This window comes from Phyllobates terribilis, unplaced genomic scaffold (genome assembly GCF_046119375.1).
Source record: "Phyllobates terribilis strain yellow unplaced genomic scaffold, ASM4611937v1 Scaffold_9__5_contigs__length_417890890, whole genome shotgun sequence".
NCBI lineage: Eukaryota > Metazoa > Chordata > Amphibia > Anura > Dendrobatidae > Phyllobates > Phyllobates terribilis.
Genome location: NW_027362769.1, coordinates 398,411,398 through 398,438,010, shown reverse-complemented (window position 1 = coordinate 398,438,010; position 26,613 = coordinate 398,411,398). Strand labels below are relative to the sequence as shown.

At 44.5% G+C, this 26,613-nt stretch overlaps 1 pseudogene; it reads right to left on the bottom strand.

The window, feature by feature from the left end:
• Positions 1 to 870: 870 nt before the first annotated feature.
• The window catches only part of LOC141161257 (up-regulator of cell proliferation-like), a 67,758-nt pseudogene continuing 42,015 nt past the window's right edge, over positions 871 to 26,613 (bottom strand).

Genomic DNA, 26,613 nt, shown 5'->3' with positions numbered 1-26,613 from the left:
ATCTCAACCCAATAAAACACAAGCTATACACATGCCAATGTGAGCCGACCAATATGTACCAGCTTTGGGAATGTGTAGAAGAGACCTGGAATCAGATTTCAGTCGAGACATACTGGAATCTGATCGAGAGCATACCTGGAAGGATTCAGACATTGTTGAAAGCCAAAAGTGGATTTACAAAATACTAACAAAATAATAAAAATTAAAATTCAGATTTTTAGGAGGAAAACAGTAACAATGCAGTGACATGACAAGAATCTGCATAACTAATCATATACTAAATAGATGCAAGTCACATTTATGTATGAGATAGCCAAGATGATTGTCTATAAAATGATGGGGAGTCTCACGTTCAAAGCAGTAGTGGATGGTGAGATATGGAGCATGAGAGTCAGAAGTTCAAAACTTGTTACCCTTTTCTTCGTCAATGTAAGTCCACATACCCCCTGAGTGCATGTAAGAGCTGGAGATATATGGAGCTGTCTCCAAACCCAAAACACTATTTGGTGTTTTATTTATTGCCATTATCAGACCTGTGACAACATTACATTACTCCTGTGGCTTCTAGAAAAGGGTTGAGTATATTAATATAGGGCCACAACCAGTCAGGGGGCCCAAGTCATAAAGGATTAAAATAAATAATTTATAGGGTAATTTTATCTAATGCATCAAGCCCAACTATGGCCAATGGAAAGTATGATTTAATCTCAGACATCCCATAATTTTCTAATAAGATGTTCAACATGGTATTATTGCTATGAGAACAGAATCATGAAATCAGAGGTTCCAAAAATGAACATAATGCTGAAATATAGAATCAGTAAGATGGCAAAGCAAATTATGACCGGTTGTAGAAAAGTCATCGATGGCTCAGGTGACATTGAATCATTTCTTTAAGCTGAGCAGAGCCTGCTCTCTGGTTATTTTTGTCCAGATAAATGGCAGATCAGCCGGTTTTGCATCATACTCAACAGCAAACTCTTTATTGTACCGGGCAAAAACAAACTTCCAGTAATCGGAGGACTCGATGCTGGGGTCCGGTTGGATGGTCCAGTCTGGATAGTATGTGCGATACTCTTTGTATGGGTGGGGTTTCCAATCTGTGTCTGAATTTATAAATCTAGTTTCAGATATAACAGCACTGGTGCATATGTCCAGGACCAGTTTTTCATTATTAGTCCACCTATATTTCCCAAGCCCTTGGGGTCTATGGAAAGAAGCAAAGTGCTCCCTATGGTCGGCTCCTCCGGCCTCACAGGGGGCTTCACAGAATGGACACTGATGTCCACATCCAATCACTTTCTTCAATAACTCATCTTGGGGCTTCAATGTGACTCTGGAAAGTACAGTGTCGAAACTCATAGACCTCAGCTCTGATAAGATTTCCTTCTGTGTGTCTGTTAGAAATAGAAACGACTGGATATCGGAGGAAAACTGCCCCACGTCTGCCGTGCTACCAAAAATAATAACTTTCAGCTCCTTCTGTGGAATCACTAATTCTGTCTGTAAATTATCACAGAAATTTTTGAAAAATCCTGAAATAGTCGCGTTTGTCAGACAAGTTTCATCCCGGAGAACATTTTGGATTTTCTCACAAATGGAGCTCAGAATATTTTCATGAATTTCATCCAAACTTCCGGGATTATTTTATTTCTCTGAGATGTAATTTACAATCCACTGCCTGGAAAATTTCTTGTAAGATTCAATATATGTTACATATTTCTGGAAAGACATTTCTGCCAGTAAGTTCTCCAGCATAGTGTACTGGAAAAAGGTCCTAGTGCTGAATATCTTATTGTCAGAACTTTCTAAGATGTCATCCACTATTCTTTCTCCGAGATGACTGAAAACATACTTGGTAATAGCTGGCTGGAGACATTGCTCACAGAATTTCTTGACTCTGCTCTGACTTTCATCTTTTTCTTTGTAAAGATTAAAAAATGTTGAGAAATACTGAGGTTTTAGTTCAATAAGAGAATTTCTTGGGTCGTTCTTCTGTAGAAAACTATCGTGCATCTCCTGGAAAACTTCAGCTGCTTTTCCAAAGATGAAGAGTTTAATATCCAGCTCAAACTGTGATGAGAAGTGCAGTTTTTTAGCTTCTTTACTTCTAATCCGCTCATTGATCATTTGTAGAAGCTCCTTGCAGTAAGTGTCATCATAGTCCTCATCGCTGTCCTTCCTCTCTGTGATGTAGATATCACACGTTTCTATCAGAGAAGTGGCAAATTCTTTCTGCTCAAAGTATGGATCATTATAAAAGAATGATATCATACGAGATAACCAAGATTTATCTAAATGTTTTCTTTCCACTTGAAAAGTGCATTCTTCATACGACAATAGTGTGATTTTTCCTAACTTTTGGTTTATAGCAGATCCTTTGCTGCTCAGGTCATTCCTCAAATGCGGTAACATTGCTTGACCTACATTACGATGCTTAATGCTTCCCATCTGGAGACTTGACAATGTTTCCTCCCACATCGTCTCGAATGCTTCTTCTATTTCTTCATCAGTCATTTTATGTTTCTTGTGTCTTCCGGCTTCCACAAGTTCTGTAATTCTCTCTTCTATTAGCTGTTGATACTTACTCTGGATACGCTGAACCTCAAACTTTCCTTTCTGGAGGGAGACAGCTTTGTCATACTTGCTGACGGCCTTTCTTTCAAGCTCCTTTTTTAGGAATTTTACGCCCATTCTAAAATCTTCTCGATATCGCTCTAGTAGATGAACATTCTCGGTTTTATTCTCAAAGTAGTTTTCGAGTTGTTGCAACATCTTATTTTCCTCCTCAAGCAGAAGTTGCTGAAGATCCCACATAGACTGCTCATTAGTTTCTTTATCCAAACTTTCTACCATCTGATTTTTTATGTTATGTTCTGTCATATTTATCCATTTGTAAACTTTTTTATGGAACTCCCATTCCCACAGAGAAAACTCAATATTCAATTTGCCATACGCTTCTGCTACCAGACTGTTTCTAAAGCTAAAGATGAATTTCTCATGTTTCACAGCATTCCACAAACTTTCCACCCATTTAACAAAGTCTTGGATATTGCAAGGAGCATTTTGGGTTTTCATAAACGTAAATAAGTCCTGCTTAAACTTATGAACATTTTCACTGTAACCAAAGTTTACGGGAGCCATTGGAGGAACCCCATGCCATAACCCTGGGATGTACCAGCTGTGCCTTTCAATGTCATAGTCCATCACATCACCAAAACTTGTGATTCCAATTTTCCTTTCCATTGTTGCAGCCACTTTGGTCATTTCATCTAATTGTTCTAGAAGTTTCTTTCTGTCTCTCATGTTCTTTTCATGAGCGGACACATCACTCACGTTCTGATGGACAAACTGACAATTAGGTTTTTTCCCAATCTCCTTCATTCTAAGAAAAGCATGGACAACCATCTGCAAAATATCTTTCATCTCTGTGGTATTCTCCATGGCCATGTTGACTATGGTGACATCACTCAGCCCAACCACTAATGTGGCCAATTCATTGTCATGTTCATAGCTGTTCTCCAATGAAGTCAATTCAGGAGCTTTCAAACCTTCAGTGTCGATCACCAGAATAAGTTCACAACCTAGTTCTTCCTTGAAACTCTCTGTCACTTTAATCAGAGTCATGAAGGCTCCTCGTGTGCATCGTCCACTCGCCACAGGGAACTGTAGACCAAACATGGTGTTCAGGAGGGTGGACTTCCCCGTACTCTGCACTCCCAGCACAGTTATCACCCTCATCCTGCATTGTCCTCCGGTCTTCTTATCCAGCTCTGTCAGGACATCAGTTATCCACTGTAAGGGAAGGTTGGAGGCATCTCCATCAATCAGCTCCAATGGGAACCCATCCAGAAGAAGAGAAGAAGCTACTTCTGGCAATCCAGAAAACTGTATTCTATTTTCAGAGCGTAATCTTTGTTTTAACATGGAACATTCAGCCTCATAAAACTGCCCCAACTCACGAAGGAAATGTTCGATTCCCAAAGAACTATCAGAGATTTTTTGGTCTATTTGTTTGAGTTCCTCTGAATTATTGGACTTGTTGCTACATTTTTCCTTGTATTCAGCTTGCAGCACAGACACGTTTTTTCTAGATATCGACTCCAGCTCCATTCTCATCCATTTCAGGAAATATTGTCGCTCGGCCTGAGACAGATGTGTGATTGCGGTAATAAACAACATTATACCGTCAGAGAGATTGTGACTATTCTGCTCTTTGTGTAGACTGATGCGTTTCTCTATAAGCTCAGACTGATATTGTTGCACGTCCTTCCCCTGGAGGTTTGCCATCCTGCAAAGTTCTTTTTCTATCTTAGACAATTTCTTCCAGAGATCCCCCTGTAGCTTCAGTTCTTTCTTCTTATATTCTTCCACGTTTTCTATGACAGAAGTAATGTTTAGCGCACATGCTCTCGCCTTTTGACATTCTGGCGAGTCTTCATCTACATCAATATGAAGTCTGAATCTTTGTGTTTTTAGATTTTCTAGGGACGATTTCTTATGAGTAGAGATGAGCGTTGTTCTACTCGAACTGTTCGCCAATCTCAAATTCGAGCTGTTTTGGGCGGTGTTCGAGCCGGTCGGCGAACACGAACAATTTGAGAAAAATTCGGCTGTTCGAGGTTATGTTCGATAACTGTTCGTGCACCAAAATCATAACTGGATTTTTTCTCAGTAATGATGAAAATTAATGTTAATCCGCAGTTTGAGTGTACAGCGGGGTGGGGGGAGGGGCAGGGGATGGATCTCTGCAGGAACAATGAAGATCTCCATTTTTTTTTCTCTTTCCCGCATTTGCAGTGGGGAGGTGCAATCTGTCAGCCTATCAGCAGCGCACACACGGAGCGAAGTGCTTTTTTTCACACAAGCAAGGGCATGTGTCATTGGCAGTGTATGTCACATGTCCTTGCCCTATAAGACCAAGCCATTTTCCCCGTCGCCACCATTTTCTCACTGCTGCAGCTGCGTGTTAGACGGCACCGCTGTTGCTGTGTGCGCTATACCTTGTTAATTTCAAGCCAATTTTCGCACAAATCTACAGATAGCTTGGGAGTAGGGAATAGTTGTGATTGCAGTCCTTTTAAGGACTAGGTTACAGCATTTCCTACGACTTTTATCAAGCAGGTCTGTGCTCTTAAATAGATAGGTTGTGGGAGTAAAGACTAATTGTAATTGGAGTCCTTTTCAGGACTAGGTTACATCAGTTCCTATCAGTTTTTGCCAGGCAGGTCTGTGCCAGTGCTGTGCAAGTTTTTTTCACAGCATTTGGCTGAATCTAGCAAAGCTAATCCTTTTTGGCCTATTGCAGAGTGTGTTAGTCAGTGGAGTAGCCTATCTGTGTTGCAAGATATACCACCTGTGTATAGAATACCAATTTTTTTACTGCACCTAGTGAAGTAAAATCTTTTGGGCATAGCATCATTCTATTAGTCCATCTATACTGACCTCCATCAGGTTGCAAACTGAATATAATTTTTTTCTGCATCTAGCTCTGAAAAAATATTTGGGCTTCTAGCGGTGTGTGGGACTTGTTGTATTAGTCCATCTATACAGACCTCCATCAGGTTGCAAATTAAAAATAATTTTTTTCTGCATCTACCTCTGAAAAAATATTTGGGCTTCTAGCGGTGTGTGGGACTTGTTCTATTAGTCCATCTATACTGACCTCCATCAGGTTGCAAATTAAAAATAATTTTTTTCTGCATCTAGCTCTGAAAAAATATTTGGGCTTCTAGCGGTGTGTGGGACTTGGTCTATTAGTCCATCTATACTGACCTCCATCAGGTTGCAAATTAAAAATATTTTTTTTCTGCATCTAGCTCTGAAAAAATATTTGGGCTTCTAGCAGTGTGTGGGACTTGGTCTATTAGTCCATCTATACTGACCTCCATCAGGTTGCAAATTAAAAATAATTTTTTTCTGCATCTAGCTCTGAAAAAATATTTGGGCTTCTAGCAGTGTGTGGGACTTGGTCTATTAGTCCATCTATACTGACCTCCATCAGGTTGCAAATTAAAAATAATTTTTTTCTGCATCTAGCTCTGAAAAAATATTTGGGCTTCTAGCAGTGTGTGGGACTTGGTCTATTAGTCCATCTATACTGACCTCCATCAGGTTGCAAATTAAAAATAATTTTTTTCTTCATTTATCTCTGAAAAAATATTTGGGCTTCTAGCAGCGTGTGGGACTTGTTCTATTAGTCCATCTATACTGACCTCCATCAGGTTGCAAATTAAAAATAATTTTTTTCTGCATCTAGCTCTGAAAAAATATTTGGGCTTCTAGCAGTGTGTGGGACTTGGTCTATTAGTCCATCTATACTGACCTCCATCAGGTTGCAAATTAAAAATAATTTTTTTCTTCATTTATCTCTGAAAAAATATTTGGGCTTCTAGCAGTGTGTGGGACTTGGTCTATTAATCCATCTATACTGACCTCCATCAGGTTGCAAATTGAATAAAAAAATTTTCTGCATCTAGCTCTGAAAAAATATTTGGGCTTCTAGCGGTGTGTGGGACTTGGTCTATTAGTCCATCTATACTGACCTCCATCAGGTTGCAAATTAAAAATAATTTTTTTCTGCATCTAACCCAGCCAATAGTTTTGGCCTAATACCACAGTTTGGCCACTCAGCTCTGCTCGGTTACCATCCATTGTTTTTTTGTGCAAACAACTCCAGAGTTGTGAATTAGTTAACCACCAAAATGAGTGGAAAAAGGCCTGCTGCTGGTGGAAAGGGGAATAGGCGTGTTGGGAAGGGGAAAAAAGGTTGTGTCCGTGGGGTAGGTGCAGAAGAAAGACCATCTTCCAGCCAAACTAAAATGTCTACTTCTTTTAGCGGACAATGTGATAAGATCCCTTTCTTACGGCCACGCCAATCGCTACAAATTCCAGATGAGGCACAAAAACAGCAGGTGCTTCAACGGATATCAAGTGCTCCTTTAAGTGGGCTCTCCTCCACATCAACTTCAACATCACAAATACTCCAGTCCTCAAAGGTGTCACCCAAATCGCACTTGCTTCCTCACAGCTCCCAAATCTCCAGCTGCCCGTCTGAGTATGAGGTAGAACAGATGGTTGAGTCTGCAGAGCTGTTTACTCATACTATAGCCTGGGAATCAGAGGTCGACTCCAGCGCTTCTGTGAATCCAGACGAGGAAATGATCTGCACTGATGCCCAGAATCTTTATGAGTCGGATCCAGGACCAGACACAGAAGGTTCTGACCATAATGTAGACCCTCATTCCCAAACTGTAACTCCTGTTGGTGGAGACAATGAGGAAGACGATGATAAGACTCAAATACCTGATTGGAGCGACAACTTTAGTTTTTTGTCAGGGCAGGAACAGGTTAGCTCTGAGGACGACGGGTGTGATAACGCACAGGGTGATGATGATGAGGTCGGAGATCCCACTTACTGTCAACCCACAGTCAGCCAAGAGATGAGGTCAGCAGAGGAGGTGGAGGAAGATGCTAGTGACGACGAGGTCAGGTTGCGCCTTCCTGGACAGAGACGTAGTACTGGAAGCACGTCAACAACTGCATCCTCAAACACAACTCTGCCTCTCACCACAAGTCGTGGTGGCTCTTCAGGTCGCATGGGTGCTAAGCCTTGCATAGCCTGGGCATTTTTTCAGATCGATAAAGATGACCCAACTCGTGTTATCTGTAACATTTGTCAGCAAAAGCTAAGTAGAGGCCAAAAAATACATAGTTTGAGTACTTCATGCATGAACCGGCACATGGACATGAAGCATAAGTTGCAGTGGGAAGCTCAGTGTGCTACAATGCGGCCTAGCCGGCCGGGCCAATCACCGTCTGCCATATCTTGTGCATCCGCGGCCTCCTCATCCTCTGTGACTGGGGGGACAGCAGTCACACCTGTTTTGGGGCGCAGACCTGCCACCTCTTTACCCGCAACAGCCAGCGTGATTGGCAGGTCATCATTTTCTTTGGAGGTGGTAACACCAGCTGGTGTTGAGCGCTGTCCGACATCGATAGCACCACCTTTGGATCAAGGCAACCTAACATGTCCGCCTGCATCTTCCTCACAGACCGGCAGTTTGCCGGGGACACCCTTATCAACCCCGTCTAAGCACAATAGCCAGCCCTCGGTCCCTCAGATGTGGACAAGTAAAAGACCATTTCCTCCTAGCCATGAGAAAGCTAAGAGGTTGAATTTCACCATCTGCAAGCTCTTGGCTACAGAAATGCTGCCTTTCCGCCTGGTGGACACAGAGGATTTTCGAGACCTTATGTCCGTCGCAGTGCCCCAGTACCAGATGCCCAGTCGGCACTACTTCTCAAAGAAAGGTGTGCCTGCGCTCCACCAGCATGTCGCACACAACATCACCGCTTCTTTGAGAAACTCTGTGTGTGACAGGGTGCATTTCACCACAGACACTTGGACGAGTAGGCATGGACAGGGGCGTTACATGTCGCTGACTGGGCACTGGGTAACTATGGTGACAGCAGGACAAGGGGCTGCTGTCCAAGTCTTGCCGTCCCCACGAGTTGTGCGTCAATCCTCTTTATGTCAAAGTTCCTTCACTGCTTCTGCCTCCTCAACCTCCTCTCGGTCTTCCACCTGCACCCAAAGCCTGTCTGGTCATGCCACAAGCTTTCTAACTGCGCAGAAGGGATCCTGCACACCTCCTTACTATGCTGGCAGTAGGGCTCAACGTCATCAGGCGGTTTTTACATTGAAATGTCTGGGAAATGTGAGTCACACAGCTGAGGAGTTGTGGTCAGCTCTGGAGAACCAATTTCATAAATGGTTGTCTCCACTGGACCTGAAACCAGGGAAGGCCGTGTGCGACAATGCTGCAAACCTGGGTGCGGCCCTTCGCCGGGGCAATGTCACACACGTGCCTTGTATGGCTCACGTGTTGAACCTGGTTGTCCAGCAATTTTTAGCCCACTATCCCAGACTAGATGGCCTTCTGCAGAGGGCACGGTCGCTGTGTGCTCACTTCCGCCGTTCGCATCCCGCAGCTCAGCGACTTACATCTCTACAGAAGTCGTTGGGCCTGCCACTTCACCGGCTAAAATGCGATGTGCCTACCCGGTGGAATTCAACTCTGCACATGTTGCAGCGACTGTGGCAGCACTGACAAGCCCTGGTGCAATACGTTCTGACGTATAGCCTGGGCCAACGAGATTCAGAGGTGGGGCAAATCACGCTGGAGGAGTGGTCTCAGATCAGGGACCTATGCACCCTTCTGCACAGTTTTGAAATGGCGACGAAGATGTTTAGTGCTGACGATGCCATTATCAGCATGACTATTCCGGTGAATTACATGCTGGAGCACATGTTAAACAGAATTCGGAGTCAGGTGGTGGCACAAGAGGAGGTGGAGGAAGTAGAGGAGGAGGAGTTGTATGCGGAAGGGCTAACATCTGCAAGGTCCAGACGGTCGGCAGCACCAAGGCGGCAGGCATGTGAGGGTGGGGGAGATGGTTTTACCAGGGCGCATGGTAGCAGCCAAACTAGTGAGGAAGGTGCAGGAGCCCAGGAAGAAGTGGAGGACGAACTGATGGAAGACTCATCAGATGAGGGAGACCTTGATCACATTTCTGTTGTGCGAGGTTGGGGGGAGAGGACAGAGGAAGGAAGCATGATTGTTACCTCGCCACCAACACAACAGGGACTTGGTGCTCCTGGATGCGCAACACACATGAGTGCCTTCTTGCTGCACTACCTGCAACATGACCCTCGAATTGTGAGAATTAGAAATAATCCTGACTACTGGGTTGCCACACTGTTAGATCCCCGGTACAAAAGTAAATTTGCAGAAATTATTCCTGCCATAGAAAGGGATGCACGCATGCAGGAGTATCAGCAGAGACTGTTGCAGAATCTTACATGTGCTTTTCCACAAAATACCAGTGGTGCACGTAGTGAATCTCACAGTTCCAACTTGCCAACCGTGGGACCGTCAAGTGTTCAGCACTCAACCCGTAACAGAACCACAGTATCTGCTGGTAACATCAATTTTGCGGAATCATTTCACCACTTTTTTAGCCCATCCTTTGCAAGGCCACAGGAGACAAGAAGTCTGACACATAGTCAACGCCTAGAGACGATGGTACAGGAGTATCTCCAAGTAAACATTGAAGCCACGACTGTGTCACTGGACCCTTGCTCTTTTTGGGCTTCCAATCTGGATAAATGGCCGGAGCTAGCCACTTACGCCTTGGAGATCTTGTCATGCCCCGCAGCCAGCGTTCTGTCTGAACGTGTGTTTAGCGCTGCTGGTGGTGTGCTGACAGATAAGCGCACGCGGCTCTCCACTGATAATGTAGACAGACTCACGTTCATAAAGATGAACAAATCATGGATCCGAAACGACTTTTCTACCCCTGTGTCATCCTGGGGAGAGTAAAAGCTTGATGATTGGTTAAAATCACCCTACCAACCGTTTTAAGCTTTCAAATTACTAATCATGTTTATCTGTATCTTGACTGGAAAATAATTTGGGCTTTGTAGCAGTGTGCAGCACTGATCCTATTAGGCCATCTATACTAAAGCTTCACCAGATTTAAAATTAATAATAATTTTTAGCTGCATCTAGCCCGGAAAATAATTTTGGGGCTCCGAGATGCGCAAGGCACATAAGTGCCTTCTTGCTGCACTACCTGCAGCATGACCCTCATATTGTCAGAATTCGAAGTAATCATGACTACTGGGTTGCCACACTCTTAGATCCCCCAAACTTTTCGATCAACCTTTTCATTTTAATAAAGACCAAAAAAATGGTCATTTTTGAAATTATAAGCATTAGCAGGTTGTTAGAAACTGAAATCAAACAGTTTTCAACTCAAAACTTTATTCTAGGTGATGTTACATTTTCACATAGGACCCCTTGTTCGAAAGGAGCTTCTGAACTCTCTCGTCCATTGAATTTGTCAGGTTTTGGATGGTTTCTGCTTCAATTGTTTTGCATGAGGACAGAATACCCTCCCAGAGCTGTTGCTTAGATGTGAACTGCCTCCCGCCATCATAGACACTCCTTTTAATGATGCTCCAGAGGTTCTGAATGGGGTGCAGGTCAGGGGAGCATGGGGGTCACACCATAAGTTTGTCCCCTTTTATGCCCATATCAGCCAGAGATGCAGATGTTTTATGTGCAGCATGAGATGGTGCATTATCATGCAGAAAAATGATCTTGCTGTGAAATACACGGTTCTTCTTCTTGAACCATGGCAGGAAGTGCTGTTTGAGAAAATCCACATACATTATGGAGTTCATCTTTAGCGCCTTCAGGGATCCTAAAGGGGCCGACAATCTCTCTCCCCATGATTCCAGCCCAAAACATTACTCCACCTCCTCCTTGTTGGCGCTGTAGCCGTGTTTGCGTGGGGTGTCCATCAACCAGCCATCCTCCACTCCATCCATCTGGACCATCGAGCGCTGCACGGCACTCATCCGTGAACAAAACAGTTTTGAAATCAGTCTTCATGTAATGTTTGGCCCACTGGAGCCGTTTCTGCTTGTGTGAAGTGGATAGAGGAGGTCGACAGGATGGCGTATGCACAGCTGCAAACCTCTGAAGGACCCTGCATCTTGTTGTTCGGGGGATGTTGGAGGCACCAGCAGCTTCAAAAACTTGTCTGCTGCTATGACAAGGCTTTTTTGCCGCTGCTCTTTTAGCCTGACGTAATTGCCTGTAGGAAAGAGTCCTCAATTTGCCCTTATCAGCACGCACACGTGTGTACTGTGAATCAGCTACATACTTCTTGATTGCCAAGACACTTCATCCTGATCATCGCACAATGTTGATTGTAGTCATGCCTTGACCTAAACACTCCACAATTTGTTGCTTCTCAGCAGCCGACACATCCTTTTTCTTTCCCATTTTGGCAGAAAATGTAGGCTGCTTAATAATGTGAGAGAGCCTTCTTAAGTAGTCTTGCCTTTCATTGGACACACCTGCCAAACTAATTAGCACAGGTGTCTGCAATTGCTTACAGTGATATAAAGAGCCCTGACACACATCACCATCAATGAGTTTAACTGACAAACAAACAAATTCTTCCCTTATCACTCCTAAACACTTTTTGCATAATAATTTGGAACACAGTGTACATGTGCTTTTCCACAAAACACCAGTGGTTCACGTAGTGAATCTTACAGTTCTAACTTGCCAACCGTGGTCTGTATGGAGTTGTTCAATAAAGGGCCCAAAATTAAGATAACATAGATGGGAGAGGTCTCTATGAATAGGAATTCCTAAGTATTTGATACCCTGTGAGGGCCAGGCAAAGGGAAAGTTGGACTGGATGGAATCCTATATGGATTTGGGGAGGGAGACATCGAGGGCCTCAGACTTCGCTGCATTGATTTTAAAATTTGACCATGTAACAAAGTGATCTATTTCAGCCATAACAGCATGGATGGATATATGTGATTGAGTGATATATACTAGGACATCATCAGCAAATAGAGAGCACTTGTACTCGGTGCCTCCCACCTCAATCCACCTAATATTGGGGTTATGGCGAATTGATGAGAGCAGGTGCTCCGTCACTAGGATGTATAAGAGAGGGGACAGAGGACATCCCTGCCTTGTCCCATTGGTGATTGTGAAAGGTGATGAAAATGTTCTGACGCACCCCCTGGGCCTTGGGACACCCGGAGCCGGACCCTTTTTGGTGGATGCTGGTGGTTGTAGTCTTCGTGGCGGCGACCCAGTTCCGTGGCTCAGGGCGGTCAAACCAGTGGCGGAACTATTTATGTGGTTTTCATGTTTAAATGTCCGACTACGCCACCCGTGGATTGCGGTCAGAGTGAACCGCCGCTGCAGGGCAGACCGCTAAGGCTGGTGTTGTGGGTGCAGCAGAGCGTAGCATAACTCCCCACGGGAGGAGTATAGCCTCAGGGCAGTGTATGCGGAGGATGGGGGTGATGGTGCAGGGCAGCAGCAGTAATGACACGGAGTCAGTGATGCAGTCCAGGGCCTTTACTCACAGTTCTTATTATCCAGACCACGTCTGCAGGTAACGGCTGCCCACGTCGTACTGTGCTCACCAGGTGAGGGGCTCAGACAACTCCCAGATAACTTTGGAGCACTTCACAGGACCCCCTTTGTGTGTCCTTTGTCTGGCCTTTCTTACCAACACTTCTGTCCGGCTGCTTCGGGCCTCCTCTTGGTAAACTTGGCGCCAGTTTCCCTGACCCTATGTGGTGCCTTCCTAGCGGGTGTAGCGAGGGGCTGCGCCACATAAAATGTCAGAGCCTCCGGTTTCTAGCTGAGGGTCGTTTCCTGCCTCCACTAGTTCGGGGACCGGTCTCCCCCTTTCGCCTGACCCCTCCACGCAGGTGGATTCGGGCGTGCGGTGGCGACTCGCCCGTCCGCACCCCTGGGATCCCTTCATTCCTCGTTCCTGGAGCCTTCTCCGCTCCTCTTCCTTCCTTCTCCCTCTTCCAGGCCTGGGCCTCTGTTACTAGGCCCGCCTCCGGAGCAGAGCTCATGCAGAGCCCCTGCTCCCTGCCACTTCTGCTCAGACTTCTCTGCACTGAACTAAGATGGTGCCCACCTTTTATACTCCCTTCTCAATGCACCCAGGAACTGCTTCCTCCCTGCTCCTGCACTACAGGGTTCCCCTTCCTCAGTGTTCCCTCCCCCCACTCCAGCCAGGGACAGGGACTGTCGTGCCCATCTCAGGGGCATATTGGTCGCCCTGCCCCACGGCAATGTGGTGTAATGCATGCAGGTGTCGGGTACTGATCCACACTCCATCCTTACCTGAGAGTGAGATATCACACCTCTGGGTGAGGTGCAATACGTCTTTAGCAACCGAGCCCTCAGGGTGCTACAGTTCCATTTATCTTCAGCCTAGGTGACGTATTGCGATACAGGGCCGTGATTTTGGCTATAAAAGGGTCCCCTAGACCCCTACCCCAAGCTTTTTAAGAGAATCATATATGGCGTGCCAGGAGACTCTATGGAATGCTTTCTCAGCATCCAACGAGAGTATCTAATTACAAATTTTTAACTGCATCTAGCCCAGGAAATACTTTGTGCCTAGTAGCAGTGTCTGCTAGTAAGCGGATTATCCCGGCTGTTAAGCAAGCTGCACCACCTGTAGTTTAGACACTTAATTTTTTCAAAGGAAATGCTTCGGGACCACGGGATACTTAGTGAAGAGCATCAGGAGGCACCCCAAGGCATAGGGGCTGGGACTGGCAGTAGGATGCCTTGCGGTGGACAGCCGAGCTCGATCCTTATAAAAGCTTTTTAACTGCAGCAGCTTTAGTGGACGCTACTGGAGCTGGAATTACCGCGGCTGCTGGCATGAGACTTGCCCTCCAATAGATCCTTGTAAATGGATTTAAAGTGTATTCATTCAAATTAGAGAGACAATTTAAATTAAAAAGCTTAGAGCTGCCTCCACCACAGGGGGGCTCGCTCGACCCACCAGCGGACAGGCACCAGTATTGGGAGAGGGGGGCTGGCCGTCAGGGTTCACCGCGGCTCTGGCACAAACCCGGCGACACGGAGGTGGCACGGGCAGGAGCGGACTGGCCGTGTCGGCTTCTCACTTTTTGGATTTTAGAAGGGCATGACATGCCTATATCTGTGTCTCCCCCTCCTTTTACTCCTCCACCTCTTATTTTCGCATGACTATATGTACTTGTCACTTTTCCATGTGTTAGTTATGTCTTCTGAGCAGTTTGTCAGCTTTTGGACACCTTTGAAGGTGTTTTCTATGTGTTTCTATGTGTTTTTATTTGCCTGCCATTGGTTTTAACGGTGTTCGAAGGTGTTCGACGAACCGAACCGAACTCGAACACTACGGGGGTGGCTCAACACTACTTATGAGGTTCCTTTAAGAATTGCTCAATGCTGTTCTGAATATTTTTAACGTATTCTGCATCATTTGCCTTTCTTCTCTTTTCTATAAATTGCTTTTTATGAACTTTTAAATTTACCATTAGAGTTTTTAAAAGTTTCTGTGTCTCTGAGCTGAGATATTTTCCAGGGCCTGGAGAGACAATGAAATAAAACTTGGTGTCAGAAGGACTGAAGGATGATAATAATCGGAGTTGTCTCTCACACATACTCTCAATAAATATAAAGGTGGCCGATGAGATTCGAGTGAGAAAGGTGAACTGTTCACAGTTGGACTCCAGGTCTCCACGTAGATTGGCCACTGCAATCGGCTCTGGGAAAACATCAGATTTCCCACAAGGAAAATACCAGGACATTTCCACCAGCCCATCTGATATCTTCCTCTCGATGTTCCCTCCATCCATGTTGTCATGTATGAAGAACTCGTGATGTTGTTGAGCTGGGTTAAGAACCTGGTTTAATATCTTAGATTTTGATAACTTATTTGGCCCCAGCCTGACGAAAGAGAAGATCGGCATCTCAATATTCACCACGTTGCCTTCTTTGAACCCTTTACTGTCTACTAATACCTGAGGTCTCCATTTCTTCACAACATCTCTCATAGCCCAAAGCATGAAAGTGCAGCTCGGACCATCACCAGAGGGAAGCAAAAGTGGAACAGCAAACTGACACATGGACATTTTTGTTACAATTTCTTGTTGTAAAAATGGGTCTGAACAATGAAGAAGAGCGCAGAGAAGATCTAGTGGATGGATGATGCATGAAGGATCTTCTTCTACTTCATTCATGGAAAAGAACGGTTCACCCTCTTCATCTGATTCTTCTTTAGACGACTGTTTCTGGAGCTGAATATTTCTTGCCGTTCTGTTCAATCCTATAATTTTTGTTAAATAATGCCAGGGGATGTCTGCAATATTTTGGGGTTGATCAATGAGAAGATGATCGGTTCCGATACTAAGGACATCTCCTAACGTCAACTTTGCATTCACGCGTTCTTTCATGTCCAGTTGTTCAACTAATTCCTGAAAGTTCTTAGACCGATCTGTGGAAATATAAATAAAAATACATGACTACAAAATGATTTGAAATATTAATGAAATCGCATTGTTTTCTAAATAAAGTTGCAAACTAGAAGTAATTTATTACTTAATCTTAAGATTGTAGAATTCTGCATTTCATCAGCTTTTAATCAGGAGAAAATTAGAAAATTACCTATTTTAAAACCAAGGTTTTATGTTAAATGTTATTTTTTTATTTCAATTTTGCACATACACCATTTCCAATAGTTGATGTCACAGCTCACCTCCTCCTGTACAATAACTGATAACATCTCTATATACAGTAGATAAAGGATCCACCATCCACAATAGGTGATGTCACAGCTCACCTCCTCCTCCTGTACAATGACTGATAACTATATACAGTGGCTTGCGAAAGTATTCACACACACACCCTCACAACCTGGAATTTTACTACTTTTTTGAGGGGTTGCATCAGTTCATGTAAAGAACATGCCTACAACTGTTAACATTCGTTTTTGTTTTTCTGTGAAGCAAACAACAAAAAGGATAAAATTACCGAAAACTTCAGTGTGCAAAACTATTCATTCCCCTAAATTCTTTGTAGAGCCTCCTTTTTCGATAATTACAACTGCAAGTTGCTTTGGATAAGTCTCTATGAGATTTCCACATCTCGCCACTGGGATTTTTGTCCATTCCTCAAGGCAAAACTGCTCCAGCTCCTTCACGTTAGATCGTTTCCTCTGGTGAACAGCGATCTTCACGTCTAACCACAAATTCTACATTGGATTAAGGTCTGGGATGTGACTCAGCCACTCCAGAACATTTACACCTTTCCCCTTAAACCACTCGAGTGTTGCTTGAGCACTATACTTTGGGTCATTGTCTAGTTGGAAGGTGAACCTCCGTCCCAGTCTCAAATCACTGACAGGCTGAAACAGGTCTTGCTCAAGAATAACCCTGTATTTCGCACCAACCATCTTTCCCTTGACTCGGACAATTTTCTCTGTCCATGATGCCGAATGTAAAGATCTGAGGTTGTGGGTTGTAAGTAATTACCTAGGCAGGTTAACGATGCAACAATATTTTATTGAATAAAGCAATTCCAGGTAAATAGCCAAAAAACAGTTCCCTCAGTCCTCAAGTTCCCAATCTGGGTTAAGTAGTTCCACTGGCTTTGTATATGGCCATACTCACTGTCTCCCAACTTTTGGTTGGCCCACAGATTTCGTATCTCCAGCCAGTATATTCTGTAGCCACAGTCCATTATCCTCTAGACGGCAGATAAAACGATGAAAGCACAGGTATCCGGCAGCAACAGTCCTTTTAAGAAAGTGTAAATCCAAACGACATAATCCATAATGGTAACATGTTTATCCATTCATCCTTCCAAGTCCACGGTCTCCATCCTCTTCCTTCAATCCTTCCACACCACTCTCCTAAAACATGTCTGTCCTTTCTTCCACTGGGCTCAGTCCCCTCCCAGGTCAGAAGTGATCCCCCTCCCCCTTAAACATTCACTGTTTGCTAAACAATGAAGAATATTCTAGAAGCCTTCATCTGAGGCTGCATGCAAGACCCCCTGTGGTGACAGCTCCACTGTGTCTACAATCTACACGCACATAAAGAGCTTATTGGCTATTGGAACAATGGTTAGATACTCCTGAGATACAGATTAGTGGAATGCTGGACATTTTACAAGGGAATCTAGTGCACATACTGACAAGTTAGCAGAACTATATAAACATAACAAGTAAATCACTAATAAAACACAATAATAATATTAACAAAAATGGTGGTCCATTGCTGGAAAAGTATCATAGTCTTTAGAAAGTGGGCAGCTCCTCACACCGAAAAACATCCCACAGCATGATGTTGCCACTACCATGTTTCACTGTGGGGATGGTGTTCTTAGGGTGATGAGCTGTGTTGGTTTAGTGCCAGACGTAGCATTTACCTTGGTAGCAAAAAAGTAAAATTTTGGTTTCCTCTGACCACAGCATCTTCCTAAATACATTTGGGGAATGTCCAACATGTATTTTGGAAAAATAAAAACATGCCTTACAATTTCTGTGTGTAAGTAAAGGCTTTTTTCTGCCCACTCTTCTATAAAGGCCACCTCTATGGAGTGCACGGCTTATTGTGGTCTTATGGACAGATACTCCAGTCTCTGCTTGGGAACTCTGCAGCTCCTTCAGGGTTACTTTTGGTCTCTGTGCTGCCTCTCTCATTAATGTCCTCCTTGCCCAAGCTGAGAGTTTTGGTGGGGGCGCCCTCTCTTGGCAGGTGTGTTGTGGTACCATGTTCTTTCCATGTGATGATAATGGATTTGATGGTGCTTAGGAGATCATCGGAGATTGGGAGTTGTTGTTTTTTTTATAACCCAACTCTGAGTTGTACTTTTCAACAACTTTGTCCCTGACTTGTTTGGAGATCTTCTTGGTATTCATGGCGTTGTTTGGAGAATCTCCTTGGTCTTCATGGTGTTTGGAGACCTCCTTGGTCTTCATGATGTTGTTTGGAGAGCTCCTTGGTCTTCATGGTGTTGTTTGGAGAGCTCCTTGGTCTTCATGGTGTTGTGTAGAGAGCTCCTTGGTCTTCATGGTGTTGTTTGGAGAGCTCCTTGGTCTTCATGGTGTTGTTTGGAGATCTCCTTGGTCTTCATGGTGTTTGGTTAGTGATGCCCCTTGTTAATGGTGTTGCAGCCTCTGTGGCCTTTCAGAAAAGGTAAAGTGTATATACTGACAGAGATGTTACACTTAGATTGCACACAGGAGCGCGTCCTGTCACTAAGCATGGGACTTATAATGGGAATTGCTTGCACCACAAATTTTTAGGGACTTGAAAGCAAAAGGGGTGAATACATATGCACATACCAATTTTAGTTACTTGATCCCATAAATTCAATTTATGCCTATATTTTTCTCAATTCATTTCACCAACTTAGACTATTTAGTGCTGATGCGTCACACATAAATCGGATTACAAAAATATTTACACACAGGTTGTAATGTAGCAAAATAGGTAAAAAGCCAAGGGGGTGAATACTTTCACAAGCCACTGTACATAAAGTATAAATATATTCTTAATATAGCATCACATAATGATGAGTAAATCCCCATCTTACTTGTAGAAATCCATTTTGCTGTTTTATAAAAATGAAGAGTTGAAATTGTATGCTAATAAGTCGGAAGCGCAGTGGACGGGCACCGTAGTTACATCTCTCCTCCCTCTCCCTGTTCCCCACCCACCTGTTGTCTCTAGGTTAAAAAAAAAAGATAAAACATTCCAAAATGGTCTCTTTTCGGAAGCAGATGCCCGGCGTGCCAGTGTTTATATATATTGGGTGCGTGAAAGAAGCTATGGCTCTTTGACAAGCAATGGTCCAAAATATCCTTTTTTATAGGAGCATCAAGAGGTTTGTTGTTTGAAAAAAGAAGAAACAGTGGTTTCATGTATTTACCCTGTGCAGAGAAAGGTTGCCAGCAGCAGTACAGAATAGATATAGACCACAATGGACAGGAAGGAGATGTGTGGCTACCAGGCGGCAGTGGTGGTGGAAGCAACAGCAGAGCATAGAACATGGCTTGTGGGTTGCGTAGGATCAGCACTGGTAGCCCCAGCAGCAGCAGAGTACAGATAGAACGTGATGGACAGGCAGTATAGAACACGATGTACAAGGAGGCAGATGCTATGGATAACCTAATCATTGGTATTAGCAATCATCAATTTCACACTGTCAGCCTCGTTATCTGCTTGTACCTTGGAGAACTCAGTGTCCCTCCACATCCACTTGCTGCCACAGTTCTCCCTACTGACAAATTAAGCTTCTTTAAGGGCATCATTGGCGACAGAGAACACTCATCAAATGCCAATGGCGGATTTAAAAGTTTACTTGCATGATATAATCAGTCAACAATTTATGTTGCTCATACAGATGCTCCAACATAGGCAGCATTGAATACCAGCACCTTGCAACGCTGCAAATTAGTCAACGCTGAGGAAGAACTCTCTTCTTCTGCAAAGACTGGAGTGGGTGTGCTTCGCCACCTAAGAATGGTTAAAATGCCCAAACATTTTACTGTCCATGGCCACCAACTTCCTCAAGCAAGTATATTTCTTTCAAAAATTTTGTACAAAATGTTAAATTTCTGACATGCGACGTGTATGTAGCTTGAGTTACTTTTGCCAAACATCGTGTAACCACCATTTCCTGTGCAATGTCACTTACTACAATGCACGGTTGTAGTTGACAAGGAGCCATCCAGCGTGAGATTTGCTGCTTGATACGTAGGATCAACTCGTCTGCAGTATGGCTTTTGATGTCCATGATCATAAACTGTAAAACAGTTTGTCAGCGCTTAAACTTATAAGTACAAAAAGTCAGATTTCAGAGCGTTTATGCCACTTTCTGCATCAATGTTGCCCGCTCTCCTATTTCTTTCACCTGTCGATTGAATCTATGTATTATTCTCTTTTTTCATACACTATCAACTAATCTATCTCACTGTTGTCCTGTCACATAACACCTGCTATGATACTGGTGGAACAGCTGAAATCCTATGGCCAGAGGAGTACAAGCAGGGTCCAGCAAGTGGTGGTAGAAGTTTTTGGACATAGCTATGGAAGTTATAGACACTATCCGGAGATAAGTGAGAACAGTCTAGGTAAGACAGTTCAGGAGCTGGAGACTGGAACTAGACTAACAGCTAGACACAATACTCAAGCAATGAGTGAATGTTCCATGCGGCTTTAAGTAGGCCCAAACAGGAAACACAGGTTCAATAGCGGTCATAGTGGTAAACGGCAATTGCAGAATACACCAGCAATCTCCAGTGCTAAGGAGTGAAATTGCAGCAGAATTTAGCAAAGTGAATAATAGAAGCCACTATCCTAACATTAATCCCTCCATTCAACAGCGGCCTTGGGGTGTTGCTTGACTTGGTTTATCTGGAAATCTCTAGAGAAACTCTTTAAGCAGTTGGGGAGAATTTATATTTTTTACAGGTTCCCATGAATTATTTTCAGGGCCGTAACATTGCCATTTTATTAAATACTGCAAACTATTTCTGAATATTCTGGAATCCAAGATTTTTTCGATAGAATAATGTTCTTCTCCATCCACAGGATCAGGAGGATGTAGATGACGACCTGGAAAAGGATTTCAGTTATATGAAGTTTCAAATTTTTGTTGGAAAGCCACACTTCATCTCCCACATGGAAGCTTGGATAAGGTCTGCAAGATTTGTCCACTGCTTCCTTACACACTGCTCAAAAAAATAAAGGGAAGACTTAAACAACAGAATATAACTCCAAGTAAATCAAACTTCTGTGAAATCAAACTGTCCACTTAGGAAGCAACACTGATTGACAATCAATTTCACATGCTGCTGTGCAAATGGAATAGACAATAGATGGCAATTATTGGCAATCATCAAGACACCCTCAATAAAGGAGTGGATCTGCAGGTGGGGACCACAGACCACATCTCAGTACCAATGCTTTCTGGCTGATGTTTTGGTCATTTTTGAATGTTGGTTGTGCTTTCACACTCGTGGTAGCATGAGAAGAACTCTACAACCCACAGAAGTTGCTCAGGTAGTGCAGCTCATCCAGAATGGCACATCAATGCAAACTGTGTGTGTGTCTGTCAGCGTAGTGTCCAGAGGCTGGAGGTGCTACCAGGAGACAGGCCAGTACACCAGGAGACGTGGAGGGGGCCGTAGGAGGGCAACAACCCAGCAGCAGGACCGCTACCTCTGCCTTTGTGCAAGGAGGAACAGGAGGAGCAGTGCCAGAGCCCTGCAAAATGACCTCCAGCAGGCCACAAATGTGCATGTGTCTGCACAAACGGTCAGAAACCGACTTCATGAGGGTGGTATGAGGGCCTGACGTCCACGGATGGGGGTTGTGCTCACAGCCCAACACCGTGCAGGACGCTTGGCATTTGCCACAGAACAGGATTGGTAAAGTCGCCACTGGCGCCCTGTGCTCTTCACAGATGAAAGCATGTCCACACTGAGCACATGTGACAGACGTGACAGAGTCTGGAGACGCCGTGGAGAGCGATCTGCTGCCTGCAACATCTTTCAGCATGACCGGTTTGGCAGTGGGTCTGTAAAGGTGTGGGGTTGCATTTCTTTGGAGGGCCGCACAGCCCTCCATGTGCTCATCAGAGGTAGCCTGACTGCCATTAGGTACCGAGATGAGATCCTCAGACCCCTTGTGAAACCATATGCTGGTGCGGTTGGCCCTGGGTTCCTCCTAATGAAGGACAATGCCAGACCTCATGTGGCTGGAGTGTGTCAGCAGTTCCTGCAAGATGAAGGCATTGAACCTATGGACTGGCCGCTCGTTCCCAGACCTGAATCCGATTGAGCACATCTGGGACATCATGTCTCGCTCCATCCACCAACGTCACGTTGCACCACAGACTGTCCAGGAGTTGGCGGATGCTTTAGTCCAGGTCTGGGAGGAGATCCCACAGGAGACCATCCGCAACCTCATCAGGCGTTGTAGGGAGGTCATACAGGCACGTGGAGGCCACACACAATACTCAGCCTCATCAGGAGCATGCCCAGGCATTGTAGGGAGGTCATACAGGCACGTGGAGGCCACACACAATACTCAGCCTCATCAGGAGCATACCCAGGCGTTGTAGGGAGGTCATACAGGCACGTGGAGGCCACACACAATACTCAGCCTCATCAGGAGCATGCCCAGGCATTGTAGGGAGGTCATACAGGCACGTGGAGGCCACACACAATACTCAGCCTCATCAGGAGCATGCCCAGGCATTGTAGGGAGGTCATACAGGCACGTGAAGGCCACACACAATACTCAGCCTCATCAGGAGCATGCCCAGGCGTTGTAGGGAGGTCATACAGGCACGTGGAGGCCACACACAATACTCAGCCTCATCAGGAGCATGCCCAGGCGATGTAGGGAGGTCATACAGGCACGTGGAGGCCACACACACAATACTCAGCCTCATCAGGAGCATGCCCAGGCGTTGTAGGGAGGTCATACAGGCACGTGGAGGCCACACACAATACTCAGCCTCATCAGGAGCATGCCCAGGCGTTGTAGGGAGGTCATACAGGCACGTGGAGGCCACACACAATACTCAGCCTCATCAGGAGCATGCCCAGGCGTTGTAGGGAGGTCATACAGGCACGTGGAGGCCACACACAATACTCAGCTTCATCAGGAGCATGCCCAGGCATTGTAGGGAGGTCATACAGGCACGTGGAGGCCACACACAATACTCAGCCTCATCAGGAGCATGCCCAGGCGTTGTAGGGAGGTCATACAGGCACGTGGAGGCCACACACAATACTCAGCCTCATCAGGAGCATGCCCAGGCATTGTAGGGAGGTCATATAGGCACGTGGAGGCCACACACAATACTCAGCCTCATCAGGAGCATGTCCAGGCGTTGTAGGGAGGTCATACAGGCACGTGGAGGCCACACACAATACTCAGCCTCATCAGGAGCATGCCCAGGCGTTGTAGGGAGGTCATACAGGCACGTGGAGGCCACACACAATACTCAGCCTCATCAGGAGCATGCCCAGGCGATGTATGGAGGTCATACAGGCACGTGGAGGCCACACACAATACTCAGCCTCATCAGGAGCATGCCCAGGCGTTGTAGGGAGGTCATACAGGCACGTGGAGGCCACACACAATACTCAGCCTGATTGTGACTTGTTTTAAGGACATTACATCAAAGTTGGATCAGCCTGTAGTGTGTTTTTTCCACTTTAATTTTGGGGGTGACTCCAGATCCAGGCCTCCATTGGTTAATAAATTTGATTTCCATTGATGATTTTTGTGTGATTTTGTTGTCAGCACATTCAATTTTGTACAGAACAAAGTATTCAATGAGAATATTTCATTCATTCAGATCTAGGAGGGGGGATTTCACTGTTCCCTTTATTTTTTTGAGCAGTGTATTTCTCTTTAGCGAATCTTAAAGTGTCCTTTAGCATTTCCAGATTCTGTTGCAGGGAATGTATTCCATCAGTGATTTCAGGAATAGAAGTTTCTCTAGGAAAATTGGGAAGAACACTTGGATGGTAACCGAAATTTGCTAAGAATGGTGTCTGTTTAGTCGAATCATTTCGAGAATTGTTCTATGAAAACTCTGCCATAGGATGCAAATCAACCTAGTCATCCTGAAGATGGCAAATGTAGCATTGGAGATATGGCTCCAAGGTTTGGTCAGTGCGTTCAATCTGACCATTAGACTGGGGATGAAATGCAGAGGGTAAGCTGACATCAATGTCCAATGCTGCACAAAATGTTTTCCAGACTCTTGATGTAAATTGTGTTCCACGATCAAATACTGCTTTGTCTGGAACTCCATGAAGATGAAACCGATTGTGAATTATGAGATCGTCAGTCTCCTTAGCAGAGGGCAAACCAGTGCAGGGGACAAGAGGTGCTGCTTTGGTTAGATGGTCCACCACGACTAGGATGGAACTCTTCCCCTTTGAAACTGGTAAATATACAAAGTCCATAGAAATAGAACCCCAAGGGTGAGACGGATTGGACAGAGGCGGCAATAATCCCACTGATGATGTACAGGGAGTTTTATACATGGTATACATGGTACAGGTGCTACAGGAAAAAACATTCTTTAACACCTTTCTGGCAATTGGGCCACCAAAAGAAACAAGACAACAATTCCTGTGTTTTCTGAATTCCCTTGTGCCCTACTAACTTGAGTCATGGAGTCAGCCTTAATATATTTAATCTCAAAGTTTCTTGAACATAGATGCAACGATTATGGCGAAGAGATATATCATCTGGCGGGTTCAGAAGAATTGGGTCTTATATGCTTCCCGCAAGTCTATATTATGGACCACCCCTATAAAGTTGGACTCAGTCAGAATAGTTGTTGGAGTTTCTGTTGAAGAGGAATCTTTTGAGAACATCCTAGATAAAGCGCATTTCACTGATGTGTCTGTCTGCAACTCTGCAACCGAAATAAAGTGCACTTTACTGAAATTGCCAGTGGCGAGTACCGCTCCTCTTGCTTTCCTCTGAATTTTCATGATCATTTACAAGTATCAAGCTGAGCACCGCAAGACATGGCTATTATCTAGATATATTTTGTTTGATTCTATTTTTCCTTGCAGTTGGGTGTGATGGTTGTGCCAGTGTGATGATTCCTCCTATCGGTGTGTCCGGATGCAGTGAGTGACAGTTCAGCCTTCCAATCTAAGGCAGGGGCATGCTGAGCTGTTAGTATGGTGATGGATAGCTCAACCACCCAATCAGAGGCTAACGCATGCTGAGCTGTCAGTGTTGTGAGTGACAGTCCAGCTGCCCAAACAGGGAGTGGCTTGTGGGGCTTCCTCCATATGTTACCAGTTTGGAGTGATTACCTAGCTATTTAGCTGTCTCTCTGCCTCCAATTACTGCCAGTTGTGGCATTAGCTCGCTGGTGTCTGCGTCATAGTTCCTTTATGACACGGTGAAACATCAAGAAAAAAAAGCACAAGGATGTAACAAGTCTTTTATTCCCATTCTTTGCGATAAAATGGTCCCAACTGCAAGGTTTGAAGCGTCCACCTCTACAATAAAGGCAAGTTCAGGATTGGGATGAATGAGTATAGGAGCTGTGGTGAACTTTTCCTTCAGGCAAGGAAAAGCATCTTGTGCTTGAGGAGACCAAACAACGATATGCCTTTCTTTGATAATTGGGCGATTGGTGCAATTATACCTGAAAACATAATAAATCGTCTGTAAAAATTACCAAAGCACACAAGCCGTTGGCCCTTTTTTGCTAGCCAATGATAGCTTGAATCTTTCTAAAGACCATTTGTAATCCTTGCATAGAGATTATATAACCCAGGAACTGGATCGCTGCTTGATGGAATTCACATTTCTCCAGCTTAATGTTCGGTTTGTGAGTTCTCAGATGCTCCAATACAGTTTTCACATGATTCTGATGTTCTTCTGCAGAATTAGAAAAGATTAGCTTATCATCCAGATAAATGGCCACAAATTGATCAAGCAAATCTCTGAGAATGTCATTAACGAAATGCTGAGTTGTCGCAGGAGCATTGCAAAGTCCAAACGACGTGACTAAGTCCTCATAGCGTCCATAACATGATGTATATGTCGTTTTCCATTCATCACCTGGTCTAACGTGAACCAAGTTATATGCCCTTCGAAGATTCAGGTTTATGAACATCTTTGCATGACGAACAATGTCCGGCAACTCAGGGATCAAAGGCGGAGGGTAACGATTCTTTACAGTAATTTTATTCTATTCTCTGTACTCAATGCAGGGTTTCAACTCTTAAGGGACCATCTTTATTTTTGACAAGCAAGGTAGAGGCACCTGCTGCTGATGAAGATAGACGAATAAACCCATTGGCTAAATTTTCATCGATGTACTCTTTGAAGGCTTTTAATTTCTGCTCGGCCAATGGGTAAATGCTTCCAAAGGGTATCGCTGCTCCAGGCAATAGGACAATCATACTGCCAATGAGTAGGGAGCTTGTCGGCATTTTTCTTGTTATATACGTTAGCAAATTCTTTATATATAGATCAGAAGATTGTTCAGGGTCCTCCACAACCTCTTCATTTGATGAAGTCTGTGTGGAGTGGAGAGCTACTACTGCCACTGTTTTTCGTCATTGAGAAGGACAATTGATGAGACTTGTCACAAAAGAAACACGGAGTTCTCTTGGCACTTTTACTTTTTAATAGGTTCTCTGCCT